This window comes from Lycorma delicatula, chromosome 3 (assembly GCF_047948215.1).
Source record: "Lycorma delicatula isolate Av1 chromosome 3, ASM4794821v1, whole genome shotgun sequence".
NCBI lineage: Eukaryota > Metazoa > Arthropoda > Insecta > Hemiptera > Fulgoridae > Lycorma > Lycorma delicatula.
The window spans coordinates 150,427,032-150,449,417 of record NC_134457.1 but is presented as its reverse complement, the minus strand read 5'-3'; the positions used below and the strand labels follow the sequence as shown (position 1 = coordinate 150,449,417).

The 22,386-nt window shown below is 31.1% G+C and overlaps 1 protein-coding gene across 2 annotated transcripts in view; it reads left to right on the top strand.

Annotated features, from left to right (window-relative positions):
• Positions 1 to 22,386, top strand: part of LOC142322109 (zwei Ig domain protein zig-8-like) — a 705,864-nt gene that overhangs the window by 137,135 nt on the left and 546,343 nt on the right. The window lies entirely within an intron of this gene.

The window sequence follows — 22,386 nt, the reverse complement described above, 5'->3', positions numbered from 1 at the left end:
TTATGAATACATTTGATGGAAATAAGGACATATTCCATTTGAAATGATATTTAACCATTTTAAATTGTTAAAATAAAGAATCAGAAGGATTAGTTTCAAGAAATTTTTAACCGTTAAAGCGGGAGAGACAAAGCGAAAGAGGCCAAAACAGTAGGGATGGAATGGGAGAAGCTTAAAATCCCTATTTATTAGACAATTTCCAGCAGGAATATTCTAGCCCCCAATGAGACTCATTCCTGCTAGGCCAGAAGTCGTTAGCACCGAAACGACTTCATCGGACGGACTGAAGGGAAATCACGCCGGTAGAACGAAGCTAATATGCGGCTAGTAACCCAAGGTCAGTCCCGGTAAATCTTTTCAATGTGATCTAAAGCATTACAACGCAATCCATAACTCCGTCCATAAGTAAATAAACCAATTAAAATATAACCGCTAAATAAACAAATAACCGCCGATAACAAGAATGACACAGCAACAAGGGCCTTTCGTCCAGGTTCTGCGATTAGTAAATCTTCCGTTATCTTTGCGTTTCGTCCTGTTCCGTTCCAGGAAGACCCAGTGTTAAAAACATTTTTGAGAATGAAGGTTCTCCGAAGGCGTCAACTACGGGTGTTAAGAGTGGCAATGCCAGGAAAGGCAGACAATACACTCAAATCAATTAGAAAAACGAAATAAAATAAAACGTAACAGAATATTTTAAATTATGGAGGGGATAAAAAATTTCTGAATATGTGTTATTTTTGAATGTATGTGCTGGTGATCTGTAAGATGTGATATGAGATGCTACTGATGTTTTTTTCTGAGGAATTAATCATCGGTACAGTTGATCTTTATACGTAGGTAACGTAGGACTAAATTACAACTCCATTGCGTTCAGCCTGGTATGCTGTTGTGCAACAGCCTGTTTAAGTTTGTGATAGGTAATAGGAAACCACTTAAAGCTTCAGCTTTCAAAGTATGCTGGACGTGGTATGTCACTTTCAATACAGATCATTGGAATCTCTTTTCAGGTTCCTTAAGTCTTAGCGGTTTGGCATCTAACTGACACATTTTAAAAAAAAAGGTGGTAGTTATTGGAAATGTAGAGGGTAGATTACGGTAGAAAAAGATAAACATTAAATGCAATGAAATACATGTACAATTTTTAAGCTGTATTTCACCCTTTATACTTCCTTCTAGCATCGGTAACTAATAATAATTCTGCAGAATAATTAGTTAATACAGTGTAGAAAGTAGACTGAGATTAATCGATTAAATATGAACTTAAAAATTGCACCAAACTAATCAATTAATGAGACGTTGATATTTTTTAGTCATTAAATTAATTTCATCATTTTCTACAGTATATTATTTCTTCAAATCTATAAAGCTAGACATAAAATACATTTTTCAAAAATAAAATTTTAAATTCATGAAGTAATAAAGCGAACATATTATATCAATATAAACGCTGATATTTTAGATAGCATTTCAATCACAATTTTCAAATAAAAGGAACGATGACTCATTTAAAGTTGATTTGTAATTTTATTTCTATAAGAAGCTTTGTAAATCATTTTGTTCCGTATTTTATAAAGATATCTGCATTTTATATAGGTATAGAAGTAATATAGGAAAAATATCCTCTCGATTGACACAAAAATATATTTAAATCTGTCTTAAATTTATTACAGAAATTTTATTATCATAAAACTATTATGTATTATCGCTCTAACTATTACTATACAGATCATTTTTATTCAATCATCTCATGTTTTATTTATTAAAGAAATAATATGCTTTGATTTATGGTAACTCTTTCAGATGTTTCAAGATTTCTTTAACTTCATTACCTATTCTTTTTGTTCATATATATATATATATATGAAATACCATATACACGCTTGAAATTGGAACGTATGTATAAATAAATAAAAAATTGCACACTTCCTACAGAATACACTGATTTCTTTTCCAAGAAAATGTCAAAGTCTACATTACTTATAAAAAAATGACACAAATCAAAAGAATATTAATAAAGCTTTATATAAAATTATAGTATAGCTTCTTATAACGTATAAAAATTAATACTCAATTTAAAATTTATTAATTAAATACGTACAAAAAGAATATTTATATAAAATTTATCATTTCAAACTGACCGACCTAATTTTCAACATATTTTGTAACACAACATTTATAAATCTTCTATTATCTTCTCTTTTACTTTTAAATATAAATTTAATGATTTATTTCTAAATTCGATAACATTTCGCACTGTTACTTCTCTTTATCGTAAAAGTTACCGATTCTTAAGTTACCTTTGAAAAGTTACCTTTCATTGTGTACAATTTTAATTAATTTTCATGGATAGTAATTTTGGTACCTAATTAACAAAATGCTGTATCCTTTATGTTAATATTTAATTTTTCAACGATTTCCTCTCTCCTATATTTCATTAATTTTGTTTTATTTGTATTATTTTAAACCAAGTTTTAACGTATCCATAAAACAAAAAAGTAATTATATACATTTAAAAATTAAATAAAAATAAATTATACTTAAGACGTATTTGTAATTTGGAGATAATTAAAAATATATACAAATATTAACATGTGACCTTTATAAAAATTATACTTTATGAATATGTAATTTTCAATTTATTCTTACAAATGTAAAATAAAAAAAAATTATATTACATATTTCTCACAGGACAGGATGGAGATTTAAAGAGATTTAGCAGAAATTAGTTTCTTTAAGAATAATGATAATAATTTTAATACTAGTCCCTTTAAAAGTTAAAAAACGAAGGTGATATTTGAAGCACTAAATTTTATTACTTCGATGGACTCTGTGAACGCCAATTTTACGAGTAGCTGGTGCCTCATGACAAGCCGCATAAAACTATTTTTGGTTTGTCATCTAATAAACTAAATATAGCACGATCAAATTAAGACAAGATTTGTGTTAATTACGGAGAGTCATTGTTATTTATCAATAATATTATTTATTAATTTTATTGGGTATGGATATAAAGTTATTGTCATTGCAGCCTGTACAATTTGGCATAATACAATTTATTTTAATTATTTTGTTTTCTTATCTAGATATTTTACTGTTTTACTGTAAACCTATATAACCGAAAGGGGCCTGCAGTTTAGATTCAACCATTATTGGTCAACAGTGTGAAAATTATTAACCCCTAACCTTACAACTATTTTGGTAACATGACCAAATACTCCATACTCTACATTTCAAACTAACTGCATTAAATGTTTAACATTTGATAGTGGTCTGACAATATCACACTACAACTATTTAAATAGTTTTTCCATAATAATGTTTACATTATGTAGTCAGAACAAAGATGAATTATGTATTATTTAATAATAATTATGTACGTATATATTTTCACGGCTTTAGTTGATCCTGCCGGTTTACCTAGAATTCTAATAAATTGTAGAACATAAGTTGATCATCCCGCTTTTGATTGAGAGTTTTGATATTAATTTTTTCAGGAGCGTCGTTGTGGCTCAGCTTTCATAAATAGTTTTTATACTGCTCCGTTGTGTATTATTCTCCAACGCATTTTTTCTCCTTGTTAGGAAAAATTTAGGTTAGAAGATGTCGTAGAATTTCTTCATATTCACTGGGTGCTAAGAGATTAAGTTTTGTCATTGTTTGAGGAATATTATCGTAATAATTGTTACTATAGATGCGTGAGTAAATTGAAGCATGAAATTATTAATGAGAAAGTAAATTTAATAATATTTAATTCATTAAATACAATAATTATTTTTATACTCATTTTTTTTTTTAGTAATGGCTTTATCAGACACTTTCACAGTTCAGTTAGTTGATAGTGATACAGAAAAGTTTTAGATTAGAATCGTAACAAAAATTTTAATGTATTTCATCTCCTGTATAGGAGGCGCAGGACGTTGACATTGTTAGTGCTAGCGTATCCTTTTGAGCCTGAGAAACTTAGTTTCTAACAGAGCCTTTCAAGCCAGATAGATCAAACACGAAGAGCAAGAGACGGAAGTACTTCACAGAAGCCTTTCTCCCCTTCAGACCAGCGTCTTTTATCTCTCTATTTTTCTGTTTAGCCACCGGAACCACTGTAAGCTATTACTTCAGAGGACGATACGCATGAATGTAAATGAAGTGTAGTCTTGTACAGTTTTAGGTCGATCGTTCCTGAGGTGTATGGTTAATTGAAACCCAACCAGATTTCAAAATAAACTGATTTGCGATGATAGTTCACCACTAGATCAACCCGGAGGGTTAGCGCCTGTTATTTTTGTTAAGAGCGGCTTCAATTAGCGTCATCTTCCCGTGTATGGGCGGCTGATCTGTAGGTGGAAGGAAAGGGAATATTAACTCAAATGATTCTACAAGAATTGTTCGGTATCGTGATAGTCTACCAATTATGCATAATTGCATAGAAACGAAGTTCCTTTTGGATTTTCCATTATTTGTTTTTCGTTAAAAATAAAAATAAAAAATAAATGCAAACTGGTCAATTTCATGATAATCATGAAGTTAAAATAAAATACGTACAGAGAGAAAAAATTATAGGAGAGGAAGTTAAAACTTGTTGTTAGATAATAATGGGGGATTGGAATGCTCTTTTAGAAGTAGAGAGGAAGAACAAATAAGGGAAATGTGCCGGCTGAGAACACAAAATGGAAGAGAAGAAAAGCTATTTAGTTTTGCAAGGAAAGTAATATGTTCATAGATATATATTTAAAGTGATATTTCTTTTATGCAATATAAGTTTGCTTAATGGAAGGTGGTGAAAAACACTGTACATTTTTTCAAGTATATTTTTTACAAGGATGTAGTCGTAATTTATTTCTTATAATTTTACACCTCTAGCTTGTCGGAAATTTTGTAGAACGCTTAAGGATGTTTAAAATTATTGTAATTTTAATGAAAAGTTTAAATTAAATTTAATCTTTGATTATAACCCAAAAATCCCATAATAGTGTTATAGTTTGCCATAGATTTATCCCAACTCTTAGTGAATACATATTAATTTACGAGACGTTTTGAAAAAAAAATGCAATTTCTTTTTTAGTTCAAAGTTGGATAAAAACACTCAAACATTGCAAAAGCTGTCTGTCATTTGCGTTGTTTTTTGAGGTAAAATGCTGATTCGTGTTATGGGGGCCAAACAGTGAAAAAGGAAAAAAATTGAGTTTGACAACATTATAAATAAACTACAAATCATTGTTTTCAAGTTCGTTAACCTAAAATTCATTTTAATTTTTGTATTAAAATTATAATTATAAAATTATTACTACTTTCATTATCATTTTTGTGTTATTTATTTACTAATTTAAATTTAAATAAGATTCGTGAATGAAAAATGGATATGTAAATACGATATCAACCATGACTACTTAAAAAGTCATTACGGTCATTTATGAAAAATGTTCTACGTTCAAAGTATAAACTAATTCGAACGATCAGAATGAAATATGAACAAAATACATTAAAAATAACTCTTTTAGGTAATCACGTAATAGAAGAAATTAAATTAGAATTTACTAATAATAAAATTGTATACTTCTCATAAAAAAGAAAACGTAAAATTATTACCAGTCACAACATAAACTATTTTGATGAATCGCATTATTTAATAATTCTGATTTTGTAAGATACTTGGCATATATATATATATATATATATATGAAATACTTCATATTTTTACTAATCAAAACGCAACAATAATTTTACTTTCCGCAAGCTGTAGATATCTGACAAAAAATACTAAATTTCAACCAATATTGGTAATACCAAATTACACTGATTATTAATAAGGAGGTGCCTTCAAGCTCGGGGTTTCACCGTCACCCACCCACGCAAGCGCGGACAAACGACTGCTCCACAGGCAGCTGTCCGTCATCCCCTCGCTTTCCAGCTTTTGTTTTCATCTCTGACCTCGGAGGTCTTGATTTCCAGCTTGTCTTCCTTGACTACTTTGTCTCGTTGTCTTCCTTACCACCGAGACTACGGTCTTTTAGCTCAGGGGCTCCAAAGTTCACCTGTCTCATCACTGCTGCCCATCCATATAAAAACGAACGAACAAAAGCTTCACAGGAGGCTGTCTTTCACCTCCTTGCATGTCCCTCTTTCTGTTGTAACACTACCATGACCAGTTCTGACACTGCCGCTAAATAGCGGACCCCAACGAGCACGGTACGCATTACGCTTTCCGCATCAATTTTTCCAGTACTGGCAACGCATTCGAGTCTCTCGTCCATCTACCTGTCGCAGACAAAAATAACATGCTCCGGAATATCTCGATCTTCACAGTATGGGTACTCGTGGTCCTTGGCCCTTCTCCTTCCTAATAGGTACGTCCGAAACGCACCATATCCTTTCAGGAATTGAATGATCCAATGGCCGTGGTTCCCTCCCGAACCACGGCCCAATGGCTCCGATCAGCCGGTGAGTCCATCGACCCTTAGTAGAAACGTCCCATATAGACTGCCATTCCATCAGCATTTCACTGAGAGCGACTTCCTAGCGCATTCCTTCCTGGGTCCTCACACGCAGTCTAGCCAGCTGTTGCAGCGGAGGTATCCCCGTAATCACCAAGATCGCTTCAGTGGAAGCCGAGGAATAGGAGGACGCTATCCGAAGCGCAATCCTCCTCTGCATACCCTCTAACTGGGCCTGTTTCTGTCAGTCTCTAGCTAGGACCCTCTGCCAGACAGGAACACCATACAACAAGACGGAATTGACCATGTGTGAGTATAGTCTCATTCTACTGGTTTGTGGTTCGGTCGTGCTTCTCAACAGTCTGCTCAGATTCCTGAGTACGCATTCGGCTTTGGTGCAGGTCTCTCGTGCATGGCCTGTGAACGATCTTCTATGATCGAGCCACATTCCTAAATATTACACGACCTTCAAAGACTGAAATATCCCGTCTGTAGTATGGGTCTGTAGTATATGTATGGGTCTGTGTAGTATAGGTATGGGTCTTATCTTGCGTCTCCTCGTCATCGGAATCATCGTAGTCTTTGCGTGGAATAGATGAAGACCCTTCATTCTCATCCAGTTACTTACTATCCCTATCGCTGTATTGGCTGCGTCAGCACCTCTTCCTCCTTCCTCAATGTTACCACCAGCGTTAGATTTATAATTTATAACTATGTAATAAAGTTAAACTAAATACAATAATTATTGACGATACTTAAAATAAGCGCAATAAATTCAGTAATTACTGCATAGAGCCGAGTTGTTATTTTAATACTTGACTTCTATAGAGAAAAAGTTAAACCGTGCAGTCGTATAGCGAAAAAGATCCTATGTTCTAAACATATTTGAAAAATTGAGGTGTCTTTTCGATAGAAATAATGCACTTAAAGTTTACATAATAAAACATAATTTGATGGATGTTAATAATTGTTACCAAAACGCCTTACGATTTAAAAGTGAATCATGGCCCTCTTTTTCAAATTTGTGAACAAAAGATTTAGCAATTTAGGTTTTCTATAAACAATGTGGATTTTAAAATATTTAAAATGTTTCTGAATTTAAAATGTTATTTTAATATTTCACATATTCTGGACGTCTAGAAAATAACATATTTTCATGAATAACATTGTTAAACTCTTATCTCACGTTATAAATCATTTGTACGTTATATGAAATGTCTGATGAATTGTTTGTCAGAAGTAATTCGTTGTATCTTTTTTTCATTTTACAGATAGGTTCAGATTTTATATTATTAGCCATATCATTATCTATGGGGAGTAAAACTATAGTTTGAGAGTGATATTAAAATCATTATCCTTTGATAATTTTTCACCAAATATTGTTGTAACTTTACCTTCTGCAACTGGAGTACTATTAAGATTTCACGTAAGCCGTGGGATATCCCGCTCTTCGCATTATGAAGATAGAATTATATGATGTTAGTAAGGCCTTTTGATTTGCCATACCTACGGGCGTTCAGGTTCATTAAGAAAAACTTTAATTTCTTTATTCAGTTTTCAACATTTGCAAAATTTGACAGGTTTGTTTTTACGCTCACGTTTTTAATTTTGATGGTTTTATACACTCCCTTAAAAACAGTACATAATACATAACATCTTAGTAAATCTAAATTAGAAAAATCCAAATTAAACATAATTATTTTCATATTTTTGAAAATATTTTTTATTTAGAAACCAAAAACTAGTAAATATTTCTTTAAAGGCACCAACACTATTCGTATTAATTTTATACTACATACAACTTCTACACTATTTGCACTCCTTGCATGAAGTGTACCATGATCATGTTTCTTTCTTTTCAATAATACGATTTGAAACTACTTTTTATTGTTAAGAGAGTGCCCGGGCTAAAGATATCCAAAAGTAAGAGAACTAGTTTAGGTGTAATTTAATTTTTTTTTAATAAACGTAGAAACTCACTAAGTTTTAATGTTGGTTATTCAAGGTCAATGTGTGCAACTTTTGTAGCTTGGCAGACACCGAGACGATAAGTTAGACGATAACCTAACTCTTGCTGGATGTTTAGGACTATCTGCGGTGTTATTAGACCAGCAGTTTTAACAATTCTCTGTTTTAAATCGTCAAAATCTCGAACTTTACTTTGGTACATGCAGCTTTTAATAAATCCCCAAGCAAAAACGTCTAAAGAAGTGATATCTGAAGATCTAGATGGCCACGCACTTTCTTTTTCCTGTTTAGCCTCCGGTAACTACCGTTTAGATAATACTTCAGAGGATGAATGAGGCTAATATGTATGAGTGTAAATGAAGTGTAATCTTGTACATTCTCAGTTCGACAATTCCTGAGATGTGTGGTTAAATGAAACCCAACCAGCAAAGAACACCGGTATCCACAATCTAGTATTCAAATCCATGTCAAAATAACTGGCTTTACTAGGACTTGAAAGCTGGAACTCTCGTCTTCCAAATCACTGATTTGGGAAGACGCGTTCACCACTAGACCAACCCGGTTGGTTAGATGGCCACGCACTTGGACCACCTTATCCGACACAGCATTTGGGGAGATTACTATTCAAGAACATGGTAACATCCCGATGAAAGTTTGGTGAATCACCATTTAGTTAAAAACTGAAGCCTGCAGGAATCTGCGGAAAACAAAGTTCTCAAGCATGTCGAGAGGTATATTTGTCATAACAGTGGGCTCCATGAAAAAAACGGACCGATGACGCCATTTTTCTGCAGTCCTAACCAGACATTGAATTTTGGTATGTCCTTTTTCGTTTTCGAGTTTGGGTTTTCATTACCCCAAATTCTGTTAACGTTCCCGCACGTATAAATGGTTGCCTCGTCAGTAAATAACCATGTTTCAAGATAATTAAGATTGATTTCGACAAGTTGCATTACCTCTATAGCAAACTGATATCATAGGTGGCGATCATTTGATTTAATTTGATGCAATAGTTGTATGTTCGCAAATAGAATCGCTTATGAACAATGTCGTGAACAGTGGAACGAGAAATTTACAGGTAGTAACTAGCCGGCCTAATTGAATTTCCAGGACCAGATGTGAACGCATCGCGTTCACAGTACAGGTTCTCATGACTAACTGAAACTTTTGGATGACTTCAAGTGTGTTAAACTAAGCTAAGCTTCTAGTTTCTCTTAAAGTCGTATCCCACTGACGAATAGATTTGAATATAGGAGGATCCATCTTCCGTTCGGTTCGTACATGCCGCCGAACACGTGTAACTACTAATTGAAACTCCGCTAACCAAAGCACGCACTGATCTTTCTACTGTGGGACCTATATCTCGACCGACTTCTATTGGCTAAAATTGCTTTACTTGTCGGCTTACCTGCGCATGCGTATTCCGCTAACCTTGAAAATATACAGAATAACTCTTGGAGATATTTTCTGCCGATTGAGCCATTGTTTAAGAGATTACGATGATCTGTTTTCTAAATATAGGCTATTACCTTTGGATAACTTTAGCCTGAACCCTCTGTACAGTAATGATAATACCAAACAATTTAATTTGTAATTGGAACATCCAATATGTCACCTGAATTACAAGGATATTTTCGACAACTGATAATTATCAATCCAAAAAAGAAACATAACCATAAGAACTAAATTTCTGAAGTGTGGCCAGGCATATTTTTGTATGAAACTATTTTCAACAATAATCTCCTTTCATTGTCGGGGAGAATACAGAAAATAGCATCATAAATTTTATATTTGTCAGTCCTGGGAGTAAAAGAAATAGTCGATTACTGCAGTGGTTTCTAAACTCCATAGAAATAAACAGTATTCAACACACGTTTATACAACGGAAAATTCCTTCTTTGGTGAGAATAGAATAACAATATCATAAATTTTATATAATCCTATTCCTTAAACAAAAAGGATTAGACGCTTTCCTCAGATATTTTCTAACTAGTGTTCAGTGTTTGCTTTTGCAATAGAAATCCATTTTCTATGTGATTATCAACAGTAACTTATACGCAATCTTCTTAAATTTTTAAAAAATAATTTTTGGATTAATACTTAATCTATAGGACCAAAATGTAGAGGACAATCTGTGATCAGTTTTAGAAATTTTAAAAGCGCTGCTGTTTAAATACGATTTCTCCGGAAGAAAGGGTTTCTTTAGAAATACATTTTAGGTACAAAAGCAAGAAACAAACTGAATAAATGTTTTTTACACCTGTTACCGACTGGTAACAAGTGTAAAAAATATACTAAAAGTGTTAAAAAATATACTAAGTGTTACTATATAAGTGTTACTAAGTGTTACTATAATATACTAAATATACTTAAAAATATACTAAATGATAAGCACTGACTAGTGCTTATCATTTAGTATATTTTTTAACTATAAACATACTTTACTTCATTACTTCAAGTGAAACTAGAATTTAATGAACTTTTAAAATTTTTTATCAGAAAACCCTTTTATCAGGCCCAGATCTAGAGGATTTTGTTGTATCGTTTTTGATATATTACAAACTTATTCTTTCTTGAATTTAATTCGGAACTTTATTCCAAAAACTTACGTTTTTTTTTTATTACGAGTAAATTAAATTCTGTTGTTTACCTTTGTTCGATCAACATCTGTTAAAGAAAATTGATTTATTTAAATGATATACGTATAATTAAAAACCTTTGTTTGTGAATTCACACGTTGTTTAATATAATTTTATTTATTATTTATTCGAGATAAAATATACTCAAATTGTGTAATTTGGTCTATAAAAGAGTACAAACCGAAATCAGTAAATGCAGTTGTCCCTATCATAACACTTGTTTTGTTCTTTCAGAAAAAAATTAGCATGACGTTGTGTAAAATAATCTGCAATAATCATTTGCAATTAAAGATTATTAAAAAACATTAGTCATTTTTTACATTTATTTTTTTACAATTATTTGCTTAATGATAGCGATAAATTATTTTTGTAAAATATATGTGTTTTTTTTTGTTACTTACATTTGTTTGGAAGTATGATACACTAAATCTGGATTATGAATGGTACAGTTTATTTACTTTTAACTAGTTTTAAATATGGTTTTATTTCTGTATTGTAGTAAAAATATTGAAATTAATCCCCATTGTTATCTGTAGCCTTTATTTTGTTTTATTTGTAATCAGTTTTAAAAATCTATCTATTAATGTCTGTAAGCTATGTTTTGTTTATTCTGTTTTATTTGTTTAGGTTTTATTTATTATTCTTTTTTATTTGAGTTGTTTGAAATGATTTAACAATTTTTTTTTATATAAAGTATTTTATCCTAGGTAAATTAAATATAATCAACTAATAATTTATTTTTAATTCATTATATATATATATATATATATTTTAAATTTCTTTATTACTACAAAATTTGAAATTTTAACGGGAAGGACATCTATATGATACTCATCAAAGTATATAAACCGTAAGCACATAAGATGTGCAGTACTTTTACCTGGAGTATCTGAGGTAGTGTCACTGCTAATAGTATAGTGGAAGGGGAAGTGTATCACAACAGGACTAAAAAGTAAAAAAAAGTCATTAACTGTGTTGAATTTGTGTTTTAATTTTCCCGTTCCTTGTCTCGCGCTACATGAGCATTATGTTTCAATAATCATTCCCTACAGTTTTTACTTCCTTGTACGAAGTAAAGGAAGTATTGTGATCGCGCAAAAAATTTCAATTTCAGATTGCAACGAAAATATCCATTTTGACCATCCCGGATCCATTTTGACTAGTTTCAGCGTGACGTCTGTACATACGTATGTATGTACGAATGTATCTCACATAACTCAAAAACGATTAGCAATAGGATATTGAAATTTTGGATTTAGGACTGTTGTAACATCTAGTTGTGCACCTCCTATTTTGATTGCAATCGACTTGACCATAAGTGTCTAAAAACGCCCAAAATCCAGAAAATTTTGATTTTGGACTTTTTCTTAACTGCAGTAATAAGCCTGGCTTAAGAGCTTTTCAATGATAAATCATAACTACTTATTTTCATTGGTTCCAGAGTTACAGCCAAGTAAAATTTTTTATTAACGAAATATTTGGATCTTACAACGGGAAGGCACATTAATTCAAATCCGACTTCATCTCATTTTTTAACTTTTTTTTTTTTAATTTAAATATATTGATTTCTTAATAATTATTAACCTCTGATTGTACAAAATATTGCTATAAATAATAATGCAATAATAACAATTAAAAAAAAAAAGAAGAAATATCAGAAGTTATTAATGAAATAAAATTTTATGTACTTTTCATTTTAAAGAAATGTGTATATGTAACCTAATAGGCGTACAAGGAAGTCATGTGTTGTCACATCAGATTTTTATTTTTTTTTGTTACTTCCTCCTCAGTCAATTTGTCCTTTGTTATGCCTCAGCCAAAATATAACCGGAAATTAGGTGGAGCAAGAAGAGTTTTGAAAAGGTAAAAAAATCCATAATAGTTGATGTTAACAACAAAATAAATTAAGAAAATCAAAACATTTTATGTCAGAAGTTTAAGTTTACATAGGTGACTTTAGGAGGGCTGTTTGCCAATACGGTGCATAGTCATAGCAAAATCAAATAAATGGGTAGAAATAAAAAATTCAGATCACTAGGAAATTTCATAAAAAAAAAATGAAAAAGGATGTTAGTCATTGCTAACTTTCAAAGATATTTGTTAAGATATATTATATACCGTTTTCATATGTCATAAAGTATTGCCGAACTGAAAAATGTTATTTTTGGTTTAACAACAGAACACGCGGATTCTGCTGATAAATTTCATGCACAAAACATTATAGAAAATTCTAGGTTTGGATTTCAGCTGAAAAAAAGGAATAAAAATAATAGGGAAACTTTTATAATGAAACGAATAAACAATTTAAAAAAAAATGAAAACTTACAGGTTGGAAGCAAGACAGTTATTTTTTCATGCGAATGATACATTCAGTCAGCGCATATAAAAGTTATTTTTAGATTGATTATTCTTTTTAATATTACATAATCCATAAGGATCTAAGCTGATACTGGTGTACGCCGGCACTGGAGTAGATATTTCAGTACACTTTTGATTTTTAAATCAGGCAAGTAGGAGACCAGAAAAGGATAAATCCTGAGAACTACGAAAAATGGTTGGAAACAAATTCAGTACCAGTCTTTTCACGCGGTTAAGTTTAAGTAGTTAATAATGCTTACTATCTCAATATAAAACCTCAAGCAAGACATTGAATTCAAAATGCAGAAAACAATAGTGTTAGAATGACAGAAATGACAAAACAGGCTATTTCATACTCACATGTTAAAAACGAAACTGTATGAATGAGTATCATCAAATAAGCCTCGCTGATTTTATCACACGGATCCTTAAACAGAAGGATAGGACTGCTTGGGCAACGAGGAGATGAGGGACAGCTCCCTGCTGAGCTGCTATTCGTTTGTGCATGCACAGATGGGTAGCAGTGATGAGGCACGGGGACTCTCGCGTCCTTTTGTAGAAAAGACCGTAGTCCTGGAGAGAATGCTTCTTTGGGTGTTCTCGTTTGAGGCAAAAAGTCATAAAGACCGAGTCCCGGCTCCTAGGGTGAGGAACAGGAACGACATAGTCGGGCCTGTTAACCCTACTCTGGGAGTTAGAGGCAGGCAGTAGTAGATGAGATCCAGCCGGCTTATAAAAGGACACTGCCCCGGATTGTATGATGCTTCACTGTGGAATCTAGTTCGGAGGAGAGGGGAAAAAATAATCCTTGCTATAAAGAGTTTCACTGATCAACTGTAAAAACATCTTCCAAAATTATCTCAGTTTTCATAGTCTTATCCGTCTAGTGGACTAATAAACTTAAATTTTCTAGGGTGGATCTCTGGGTGGAATCACTGATGTCAGACAGCCTGAGTAACGAAGAACGGTTCTCTCTCTCTCTTTTCCTTGAAAATATATCGAATAAATATAATAAAATAGTTGTTGACTGAGAAAAATTGTTTCAAATATTGCTGACTGAATATTGTAATCATTGCCGTCAAACGTCGTAATATCGTAACTAGTTGTTATGACAGAGACAAGAGTTTTTGACATGCAAATCGAAAGTTTACGTTAGGTAACAATGATTGTGAAAGCAGTAGTGATAGCGCATATGAATCTCAAACCTCAGACCGTATACGATATAAATGAAAATGACACAGATGACGTTGACAGATAAGAAATGCTAAATTAAAAAAAAATAATCAAAAAATAGATTTACCTCCCTACTTCCTACTTTGCCTTTAAAAAATAAATAAAATATTACAGCCTAAAAAAGATAAATAACATTTTTTTAAACTAAATAAAATTAAACAAGTAAATATATGATAAATATATAATAAAAATAATATTAAAAAGGATAGTAAAGAGAAATAGATGCACTAAGTGTACATATATATGGTAGTAGCTGTAACTTCATGTTTGTTTGTCAGATGTGTATGTTTATATTAATATTTCTCGTGATCCCTTCCGGTCCAACAATCCATCCCTACCCTTCCGCGTCTACTGAGCTCTCTAAACTTTTGCTGTCTATAGAATGCCTTTTCTTGTAAAAGAGCTAAAAAATCTAACCTAACAACTAAAGTGCCTGTTGGTATAGCCAAGCTTCTAATCCTTCCCTCCAAAATAATTTGCGAATTAATAAACTGCATTTCAGCAGAAAAAAACACTTATTATTGTTATTAACACGTATTATTTACTACGTTGTGGTTGAAATAAAATCATATACTGCTAGCAGAAGCTATTTCTGTGAAATCTGATTACAAAGGTGTTACTTTTTGTGATTACTCAGTATGAATTCTTTGGCAATACAGTATTTGACCGTAGTCATCCACCATGTATTAGTCTATGATGATATAAAAAGTTTGTAATCAAACTTTTTAGGTATTACATTCTAAAATAACTTTTTTACATCACAAAATAAAGGTGCCAGTGTAAATTCGTTACATACACCCAAGAATGTAGTGGCAGTGAGAGAGACAGAGAAACCATTCTTTGTTACTCAACCTGTCTTGACATCAGTGATTTTATATTAAGATTCTCCTGGAGTATTTTAAGTTATTAGTTCACTACATGGATAAGGCTATGAAAACTGATGCAATTTTTACAGATGTTTTTACAGTTGATAATGGTATCCAAGAAACTAGTAAAATTAATTTACTGATGAATGATGCATCTAATGGTCATATATCAGGTTTTGATAATGAACAGACTATGAAAAAATGTGGGGTGGTTTAGATCGGGAACTACACAATTTACTGTGTAGTTCACGATCCTTTCTTATGGAATTACTTGGTTTTATGGTTTTAAAAAGGGTAGGAAAATGGCTATCACTGTCACAGGAGCATGTTATGTTTACTCGTTAAAGACAATTTCAGTTCCTGAATTTGCTTGTAATCCTTTATATATATATATATTTTTTTTTTTTTTCGGAAAAAAACAATATATATATAAATATAGTTTTTTAAATAGAGCTACAAGCCACATTATATTAGGGTTAACACCGTATAATTATTTGGCAAATTTTTTCCCTAATCTTGTAACCTTCTGATGTAGGAACATGATGTGGCTGAACCTTTTTTTTTAGCACAAATGTTTTAGTACACGAGTGAAACTGTACCGTTACGGGAAAACTGGGGAACGAGTTGACACACTTTCTGGTTGGTCATGATTGTTTCAAAGCTTGTCTGTGTAAGGGGTGTGGAGACTGTCCGCGTAGTGTGATTACTATGGAAGGGAAGACACCACAGAATATTCGGTATTCGAGTGCGATCGTTTCTTATATCATAGGGAAACATGCCTGAGAGATTTTGGCGTGCTTACCACAGATTACATCATGGGACCATGCTGCAAACAGAATGGCCGTGACATGCGGGTCTAAGATATTGGTCAGGATTATCTTCGCAAAGTTACCGCAAGAAAGAAGTTCAGCGTGTACTCTCTCTGGTTTTCTTGGGGCTGTGTTCGTATTCAAAGCAAGCCTCAAGGAGAAGTAATCGACAAAAATACTGTGTGGAGGTGGATAATGTGTTATAATGAAGCCGAAAATTACTTGTTTATCTGCTTGTTCTCGCATCACGCGAGAAAAAACCGACCGATTGCTTTCAAATTTGAAGGATACATTCGTCTTACCAGGGATGGTTTTAAGATTAAGACCTTAGCTCTCCTTGAGAATGAAGTTGTCAATTAAGATATTCATTAAAAAAGACGAAAATTCATAATAAAAATTAAATTAATTTCTGTCACCAGTCACCGTGGAAATAGGTTGTGAAGTTTCCTCGTCTAAGGTCTGTGTACTTTAATTACTACTATTCTGCCTTATGTAATCTAGTTTATTTTTCTAGAAAGTCTGAATACTTTAATTGCTATTTATCAGTATTATTCTCACAACCATGAAGGTAAAGAACACTGCGGGGGTCTTCGCTAGACGAAAATGGCGAGCAAAGCGAGCCCCGACTGACTAGTATACACATTTAATAGTAAATAATGTATAAATAGCTAATTATTTTGGTATACGAGTTGCTTTCAAGTTCAGTATTTTTCTTTCTTGGTTAAGAGCTGTGGCACAAATTCACCGTAATATGTTACGTGTTCAGTTTTTAGGTAAACGACAAATTTCTACAAATTTCTATTTCCTTTAACATTTAACAGGCACTTACCGAAACGTTTCACCGTAAGTGATAATATCAGTTACGTTTTCATTTGTTCGCATTTTAGAGCCCCAATCGTCACACAATGCACGCTCATGCGTGCGTGCGATAGCATCTTGTTTACAATAAAATTTCCTGTGTCTCTCGGTCGGTCCAGAGATCCATCCCTCAACCTACGTGCCAAACTTTTATGAATAATATGTAATTTATACGTTTATGAACGCGCGCATGTGTGTTTTTATGATTTGCATAATAATTGTACACAATTTCATATAATCATATTCAATTCTGTAGAATAACAATTACAAATAAATGCACTGTGTAACTTTTGTATACATTTACATGGCATTTGTAGGCTGTGCATAATTTCCTTTAAATTACTTTTAAATTTCTAGTTTTTTTTTTTAAGATTTCACATTACAGTAACTCTATTCTAATTCCCGATTTATACTGTATTTATCATCTTTGATCCTGTACTTCATTTCATCATGATTTTTTTAAAATTCATTAATAAGAAACAATATTGGGAAAGCTTTCAGTTTTCAAATGTTTCCGAGTTGAAAGCTTAAATGAGATGTTTTTATTTACAAAAATCCCGCATTAAATGTTATTTAAATTAAACATACGATCAACGGCATTCGTAATCAAAAAAAAAAAGTTTTAGCTATTATTTGGAATTTTTTTCTTTATATATATATATATATATATAAAGAAAAAACATATGTATTGTATATGTATTATATTGTATATGTATTGTATATATATATATATATATTTATTGGTGCCGTATTATGAAGTGGATATTATTTTCAGTTTCTTATATATGTTTAGAATAATTTTTTTTGTCATATAGATAAATTAAGAAGTAATCATAGAATCAGTTATACAATAGTTTATATAAAAAATTGTTACAATTTTTTTTTTTTTTTTGCTTGTTATCACCTAATAAGTTTGAAAATTGTGGATGGAATATGGAAATGGAATTTTATAGCGTATGAAAAATGCCATAACTGACCAGCAATCGAACTCGGGGAATCACCGAGACGCTATCACTCTGCTACAGAGATCGGCATTTAATTTAATTACAAAAGTGTAAGAAAATTTCATATATTTGTATTGTACTTATGTACAATGCTATTGTAATTGCACTTGTGTGTATTCACACAACTGAATACACACTGTATTATTCTTTACGAAGAATAACAGTACGACTAAATTGTACTTTCTATTTTGTATTGCTTCTTATGTACTGCTAAACCTTGCTGGCAAAAGAAAAGTATGGTAATCAGTCAAAAAATGTAGTAATGGGGAATAATGTTCGTACATACGTATGAATATACTTGTGTTGGCGTATTTGAAGTTGGATAACTTTTGACTGGATAAACAGATTTTGATAAAATTTGGTACACAGATTTTGTATATGAAGTAATTTGTCGGTAAATGTTTGGGCTTAGTATCTTCACGGGGTGGGGGATAGATAATTTTTTTTTTTCAATTTTGTAAAAATAACCCCACTTTGTATTTAACTCAGTATATGTATACATGCTTTTCTTGCCATTTTAAAAATAATTTGCCTCCAAATTCTCCCCCTACCCAAATATTAAAAAAAAGTTATTTTTCTATTGCATATTTTTAACTGATTTTTTTTCTTTCTAATCATAGAAGTAGTACAAGTAGACAAAAAAACAAAAAAAAAATTAGGGGTAATATTGTGGGTGGGGGAGCAGATCCGGTTTTAAAAATATCAATTATTATATAAACTTTTTTCATGTATCATTATTTTTCCACTATATAAAAATAAAAAAATGCCAAGAATTTATTATAACTTTGTTGTCAGTTTTTTTTACTATTATTATTATTTCTTTTTTGAGATTATTTCGTGATTGATATAGTATTAAATGACGGTTTTAAAATAATAGCGGTTTATCAGTTACCAGAATTAAATATTTTTTTTATTTCCAAGTAGAGCTTCGTATTTTCTTGTAGCAAATTAGTAACACTTTAACAAGTTAATTTATTGGATTTAGTAATATTGAGCTAACCGCAGATTCTACAAAAGTGAATTCTCGTGATTCTGCAATATATATCCACTTGGTCACAAAAGAAAAAGCTGAGAACGGAAATTTAATAAAATCTTCAACTGACCACGTATTTGGATGAAAAAATGTATCTTTTCATCATTTATTCCATTATTCCATCTATTGTGTCAGCTGATCTTTTTGTGGTAGTTAACATATGTTTCAGTAGCATTAATGGGACTTATCATTGTGTGGTAATACTAAGCATGTACTTAAAATATAATAATATTTTATAATGTATTTATTAATGTAATTAATAATATTAATTATTTAACGAAAGTCAAATTAGAATGATGTTATTCGTTGATGACTTTAATTTTTCTATAAATTCTACGCTTATTTGTGATTATTTGATAAATAGATTTACAGAAACGCATAATATTTCTTAAAAACTCGATTTAATTATCTAATAATAAATATTACTGTGGAAACAATTGCCAGTATACACTGTTCTTGCGAACGATCAGACGACGTTAATTAATAATACTGAGGATATCTCGTGTATGGTAAGGAAATTAAGAGAGGAATACCTTAAATGGCGCATAAAAGATAATTTAAGAAAAACGGGATAGTTGTAGCTGAAGTAGGAGAGGATTTAATTGTGGAGCCATATATACTTGGGGACATTTATTTCTGAGAATGGAGGATGTGAAGTAGATATCAGAACTAACTAAATATTAATCTTATTAATTGAATTTTCAAAGGCATTTGATGTTTTTTCATTCATTACCGTTGGGAAATTTTAGATATTAGAATGGAGAAAAATGTACTACTGGTTAAATAGTTATTTGTCATACTTCCCCGCTTTGCAGCAGAGAAGAAACGTAAAAACTATTTTAAAATAGTCTAATCATTTTAAATCCTCTTTAAAAAATTACTGTAACAAAAAAAAAAATATATTCTCATTGTTCTTCCTCACGATGTACTTTGTTATGGAAATAAACTCCGATTTATAAAAGTATACAATTTTTTCTCATATATTTTGAAAAAAAATTTAACTGTAGCTATTTTATTCAAGGTTTTTATATAATATACTAAAATAAGAAAGTAGTATAAATAATTTCACATTGACTTAAGAAAATAATTTTTTTTCTTGGAAGTATTGTGATCGCGAAAAATTTCGGTGTTCAGATTTCAAAGGAAATATCCATTTTGACCATCCTTGAATTCATTTCGACTAGTTTCGGCACGACATCTGTACGTACGTATGTACTTATGTATTTCGCATAACTCAAAAACGATTAGCCATATGATGTTCAAATTTCGGATTTAGGACTGTTGTAACATCTAGTTGTGCACCTCCGCTTTTGATTACAATCGACTGGACCAAAAGTGTCCAAAAAAGTCCAAATTCTAGAAAATTATGATTTTGGACTTTTTCTTAACTGCAGTAATAAACCTTCATTGAGATCTTTTCAACGATGTATAATAAATAGTACTTATTTTATTGGTTCCAGAGTTATAACCAAATAAAATTTTAATTAATGAAATATTTGGATGTTACAAGGGGAAGGGACATCGGTTCGAATCAAATTTAATATTCATATATCTTTTTTAACTTTTTTTAAATTTAAATATCCAAAAATTGTTACAATCAGAGGTAAATAATTATTAGTAAATCAATATTTAAATTTTAAAAAAAAGTTAAAATAATATATATGTATATGAAGTCGCATTCGAGCCGATGTATGCATGGTTACGTATCCGACACGTTCTCACTTAACATCACATATCTACTTGAGCGACGTGAAACAAAATTAATACATAAACTAATATTAATTGCCGATGCGAACACTACAAATAAAGGTGATGCAGTGTGGTGTTCACCACAATCTAATTGCGTAACTTTCCACTTTATTAAAACATTGGAGAATCGAATCTTACTTTCAAATCAAATAAGTTTAAATGTAGTTCATCAAAAAATGTGAATTTGTAATTTAATAGGCGTACAAGGAAGTCATGTGATGTCCACATCAGACTTTTGTTATTGCATACGGTAAATTGAAAAAGTTTTTATTTAAATGTCAAAGGGATTGAAACACATTTGTGCTCCTTTAACAGCTTTGTGGTCACCTAATGGAAAAATACTTTTAAATATTTTAAATTGTTACAATTTCTTTAAGATTCAATCTTAAAATTTAATGAAAATCACGTGAAAAAATTTTAAAACCCAGTCTAAATAATTTTTATTTATTCTTTTCAGTAAATCATTATTCAATAAAGATGAAACATAATGAAATGAAAATAAAACTTGAATAAACTCACCGTGTACACTTTTTATCACTTTTAGTCTTCAATTTCAAATTTCAAATTCGTATTCAGTCCCCACTTCTTAACATTGATGACAAATATATCGATGAATTTCGTTTATAGAATTTTTCCAACGGTTAAAATCAAATTACAAACGTAATTTTATAATTGGTGGGTCTGTTGATTTACTTAAACATATTTAATGAAGAGTAACAACCATAAAAATACTTTAATGTAACGGCATCAGTGCCTTGCCATGGAATACAAAAAAAAATGTAGGAATATTTGTTACGGCAGGTACGGGAAATCTGGTGCAAAATATGTTACTGGATTTAATTTTTTTTTTTAAAGTTATTTATTTTAATATCAATAATTTCTCTTATTGTAAACGGCAGTTGGAATAAATTAATAATAGTAATGAATTGCTGAATGGGTGGTAAAACCAAATGTACGTGATGAAAGAGAAATAAATAAAACCACGTTTAACTACAATTATTCTATTCAGTTATTACCTGCCTTAGTTATAATATCATGACAAATAAATAACTAATGCATAGACGATAACATTTCTAATCCTTTCATCCTCTGTAATCTAGTCATACAAAAAAAAAAAAAACACATTACGATGTTAAAAGAATATTGAAATATGGCAAAAATATTCCCCTTATTCAGAGTAAGAGTATAAATGTTTTAAAATTTTTAAGTGGTTCTTTTTCTGTAATCAAGAAATCTGAAAATGCCTAGGTATACTTTCTATAAAAAAAATACAAACTATGAGTCATATTTGATAATAGAAACTAAAAATAATAGAAGAATTTTCAAAATTATTTTATGTTAACTGTAACAATGTGACTCCTTTAATATTTTAATTTACTGTTTTTATTTATATATCATTTTTACTTATTATTACGTTTTTTTTTTTACTTTTTTTTCT